The 5,191-nt window shown below is 39.0% G+C and overlaps 1 pseudogene; it reads left to right on the top strand.

The window, feature by feature from the left end:
- The first annotated feature begins 4,077 nt into the window (after positions 1–4,077).
- On the top strand, positions 4,078–4,436 carry LOC140700851 (prothymosin alpha pseudogene; annotated as a pseudogene).
- The last annotated feature ends 755 nt before the right edge of the window (positions 4,437–5,191 follow it).

The following is a 5,191-nucleotide window of genomic DNA, read 5'->3' as shown; positions in this document are numbered from 1 at the left end:
TCTCACACACACACACACACACACACCCTGTGACACTGAGGGCCATTATAGGCTGCTAAGGAACGTGGACAACCTTCAACGGAAAATGAGGATCGATGACTAACATGACCACATAAGACACCATACACTAACATCATACTACATGATTGTACTGTGCTTTATAATAATTGAAAGCAGAATTCATTTATGTGATAAGTTGTTTACATTGTAAGGGAAAAACAGAAATCATCCTTAACGTGAGAAAAGTTGTATTAAGATTCATTGAGAATCTAGTTACAGAATGTGCTGGTTTCAGGCTATGACAGCTCACGTGCCGTGAAACTGCATCAGGGCACATCTTTGTTTTATTAACTCAAGGCAAATGCGGCAGGCTATTTTATCCACCTACACACATATCTACATACATGTACACATACTCACACAGACACACACACACACTGCTTTATAAAGCCCTCCCAGATACAGTTTTGAAAAGTATAATTTTAATTCTTGAAATTATTGCAAATGTTCTTAACAATGTGGTAACTGCAGATGCAATGTTTTCAGTCACTACGTTATGAAAACTGGTAACAACTTAAGCCCTGATGAAAATCATGGTGAAAACCAAATCAGCCTGTGTTTCACAGCCAAATTATTTCCTGCAGTAAAGCTGAGTCCACAGCATATGATTTCCTTCAATGTTAGTACGGAACCTGCCTCAATGTCCATCACATTTTGTGAAGCTGTGTACAATTTTTAAGCTGTATTATCAGTGATGGAACTATGATTACATCTTGTAAGCAGGGTGAAAGATCTTCACTTCTTTTCTTAAATATCCTGGGAGTGAGGCTTTTTTTTCCCCCAGGATATCTGGAGAAAAGCAGGTTTGTCTCAGTGCTGTTCCTGCCATTCTGTCCTTTCTATTCCTCATTAGCGTTTGATTGGAAATCATACAGTGTATTTCCTGGAAGCAATAGAGCTTTACTTGCAAGTTAGAAACAACAGTTCTGATTACATGTTAGGTTTGCGAATTTGATTCTCACCTTAGGAAACTAACACCCACATCAATCTGCACCAGGTAATTTGTTCCTAGTGCATTTGCTTCCCATCATAAGCTATGCCTAATAAAAATAACCTCGTTCCAAGAGATTCTCAGGACCATCTGCCCCCCTTTGCCCTCTGAGACTTCCATTGCTTCCTTTCACTAAAGGTGATGCTCCAGCGATGTTCTCAATGACGTATTGTCTTCCTGCTATCTGTTCCGGCTCCCTTCCTGTAAGGAATTGGAGAACCATCTCCAGCTGCCTACAGCTTAGGTAGCCAATTATATGACTTTAGCCTTATTGCATGCATATAGGATCTGTGAAGGATTTTTTAATTAAAGTCTTTGAGTTATTCACTCATAAAGGATAATAATTTCTTAGGGGATCTTTCTGAAATTTTTATCATCATAAAAATGCATTGAGTTGTAAACAACTTTCTCAAACTCTAAACTTTTGTGTTGTGATAGGTACAATTTAATGCAGGACAGGAAGGAAACTGAGAAGAAAGTCAATGTACGTTGTTGTCCAGAATTATTAACAGTTGAAAACAGAAAGCTACTAGTAGCTTATCTGAATTTCACTTTTCAGATTTGATTGTAAGGTGAAAATAAATAAAACTTAATTAAATCATTTAAGCAGGAAACATTTTCAGAATCTTGTCTGAAAACAAGGGCAAGAAAAACAAGCCCTCTGAAAGAGCAGTTTTGCACATCGCTCTGCTTCCTCTGCTGAGAAGAAATCATTTCCTCCTCTGGCCCACTGCGCTCCCACCTCCTGCACCTCCACTCACCTCTTTGCTGCTTTGAAGTCACTCTCTTTCTGTCTTAGGCCCCTCAACTTTGTATCTTCCTTGCTTTTCCTACAACCTCTCTGGGACCTTTCCATCATTTTAGATGCTAATTAGCACTTGCTAATTGAAATCTTAAAAGCTGAGTATCATAAGCACTTTAGCACATCACAAAATTCTGTGATCGTAGGCAGATTTCAAAATAGTTTATTGCAGAAATTAGAAGATGCTAAGGACTCTGCCATCTTTTGAGAAAAGTGAAAAAAACAGAATATGTGTCTACATTTTACATTTATTTTATTTTCACAGTTCATGTCTAATTCTGCCGTTCTTACACAGTCTGAAAAGAACTCCGGCTTTTGTTCTTTCTGGTTGGTGTGATTCCTGCCATCAGAATCCTGGCTTAGCTTCTACAAAGGCACCCCAGATACCAAAGATTTTACAGTTTTCATTCCAATTCCTCTATGTCTGTGTTCCATAGGCTTTTTTTGTTTTGTTTTGTTTTGTTTAACAGAAAATCATATATGAATATGTATAACAATCTTAGGTCTAGTGGAAAAAGAAAAGATCATTCTTAGGAAGTCAGATTTCATATGCCATGATTTCTTTTCAGTTAAATTGCATTTATAAAATGTGATACATCAGCTGCTCTGAGAATAAGATGTTGAAACAGAACTGAGTGTGTGGAAGAGAAGAGGGGAGGAAGTATATTGTCTCTCTGGAGAGAGTTAGAACTGGAGCATCGTCCAGTGAGCAGAGCCTCTGCTGACCCAGGGGTGTCTGGAGCTAAAAGTGTCCTATCGGAGTGGTCCAGCTTTGAGGGGAAATGGCTGCACCTTGGTGCTCCTTCATCAGACTGTGCTGAATGTGCAGCGCCCTGGGAAGGGGTGTGGCCTTGGGCAGAAACCTCTTCAGCTGGGGTAGTCCCTGAGGTCTCTGCCCCAGCCAGGGGCAGTGGGAGAGCCTGCTGCAGTCAGTCCCTAGGACCGCGGATGCTGCATCTCCACACCCAACTCCCAAGAAATGTCTCACATCTGGACTTCTGCTGATGATTTTTTCTGTAAAACATGACATTTTCTCATCTCATCCTTGTTATGGAAATTGTTGATACATTTGAAACTCACACTCTTTGGCATTTTTTGTTTTATTCAAAATATACTTTAGCTTCATTTAAAATTTTATCCATAGGTCAGATTCTATTGTCTAAAGCTGATTTTTGTTAACACATTTCTTTGAATTTTTTGCTTTTTTTCCCCTTTGGAAGAACTTGTATAATAACTACTAGTAAAATTCCTGCTATTATTTATTCTTTACTTTTCTTGGGTGTTTTCTACATTAATTTGAAAAAAAAAAAAACCATTGGGTTAAGTGGTAGAGTCAACTCTAAGCATGAGGAATAAGAGGGCCTTTAATTCTGGTGCGAAGTAGAGAAAGATAATAAAAACTCTTGTTTATAGTGTTTACCAGCAACACGACTTAAATATTTGCAGATAAATAGGGAATACCTCTAATTTTTTTATATACAAACCAGACACAAATTTGGACTACGTTTTCATAGCACTTTAACTTTAAAACTTATGTACTTACTACCTCAACTAAGATGCATTAATTGGCACCCCAGTAATAACTCAGATGCCCCCTCTGCAGGACCCAATCACTTCTCTTCCACTGTAAATGCTCAATAAACAAATATTTGAATGATAACATATCACAGTCTTTAGAGTTACAGGGATACAGAGGGGTTTTCCTCCACATTTTTAACCTCAGAAATTCTACTTTTATTATTAACTTTAAGAGATCGTTCATGTAGAATAAATAGAAGTTAGCATATAACATCATTTGGGTGTCAAAGCTGCTGTGAGTTTCTCAGTTGCTGCCTCCACAGTGAGAATGTTCTCCTGACTAGCACAGACTGCTGCTTAAATTTAGGTACTGAGCTCTAACTTTTCTTTTTTTTTAATTTAAATGCATATTTTAATATTTGCACCTTCATAAAGATGAATATCCCAAGTTAACTTTATGTTAGTTAAAAATTCACTCAAAGGTATATTTTCAATGAACAACTTATTTATAATAATACATTTAAAATTTAAATTAATTTTATATCTTTTGAAATAAGAACATAAAAGATGACTTTTTACTAAATTAAATTATTCTAGGCATTGTTCCTGTGGCCGGCTCTCCGCTCGCCGCAGCCACCTCCGCCTGCGCCTCAGCCGCCGCCGCCGCCGCCGCGGACTCCCGCAGCTTTATAGCCAGAGCCCTCGAACTCTCGCTTTCTTTCTAATCCGCTGCATCGGATCACCGGCGCGCCTGTCATGTCAGACGCGGCCGTGGACACCAGCTCTGAGATCACCACCAAGGACTTAAAAGAGAAGAAGGAAGTTGTGGAGGAGGCGGAGAATGGGAGAGAGGCACCTGCTAATGGGAATGCTAATGAGGAAAATGGGGAGCAGGAGGCCGACAATGAGGTAGATGGAGAAGAGGAAGAAGGTGGGGAGGAAGAGGAGGAGGAAGAGGAAGGTGATGGTGAGGAAGAGGATGGAGATGAAGATGAGGAGGCTGAGGCAGCTACGGGCAAACGGGCAGCTGAAGATGATGAGGATGACTAGACAGCAAAAAAGGAAAAGTTAAACTTAAAAAAAAAAAAAAGCCTCCGTGACCTATTCACCCTCCACTTCCCGTCTCAGAATCTAAACGTGGTCACCTTCGAGTAGAGAGGCCCGCCCGCCCGCCTGCCGCGGGCAGCGCCACCTGCAGATGACACGCTCTCTGCCACGCAACCAAAACCACAACGTGAATTTGCAACAGGGGAAGAAGAAAGAACCAAAACGTCCAAGGCCCTGCTTTTTCTCTTAAAGTACTTTAAAAAGGAAAATTTGTTTGTATTTTTTATTTACATTTTATATTTTTGTACATATTGTTAGGGGTCAGCCATTTTTAATGATCTCGGATGACCAAACCAGCCTTCGGAGCGTTCTCTGTCCTTCTGACTTTACTTGTGGTGTGACCATGTTCATTATAATCTCAAAGGAGAAAAAAAAAACCTTGTAAAAAATAAACAACAACAACAAAAATCTTATTCCGAGCATTCCAGTAACTTTTTTTGTGTATGTACTTAGCTGTACTATAAGTAGTTGGTTTGTATGAGGTGGTTAAAAAGGCCAAAGATAAAAGGTTGCTTTTTTTTTCCTTTTTTTGTCTATGAAGTTGCTGTTTATTTTTTATTTTTTTGGCCTGTTTGATGTATGTGTGGAACAATGTTGTCCAACAATAAACCGGAATTTTATTTTGCTGAGTTGTTTTAAAAAAAAATTATTCTAAATGAAATCAGATGTCCTAATATTGAGCCAGATTTAGCTGTTTGAAGTAACTAAGCTTG

The sequence above is a fragment of the Vicugna pacos genome, chromosome 13 (assembly GCF_048564905.1).
Source record: "Vicugna pacos chromosome 13, VicPac4, whole genome shotgun sequence".
Lineage (NCBI taxonomy): Eukaryota > Metazoa > Chordata > Mammalia > Artiodactyla > Camelidae > Vicugna > Vicugna pacos.
This window is presented reverse-complemented; position numbering and strand designations above follow the sequence as displayed.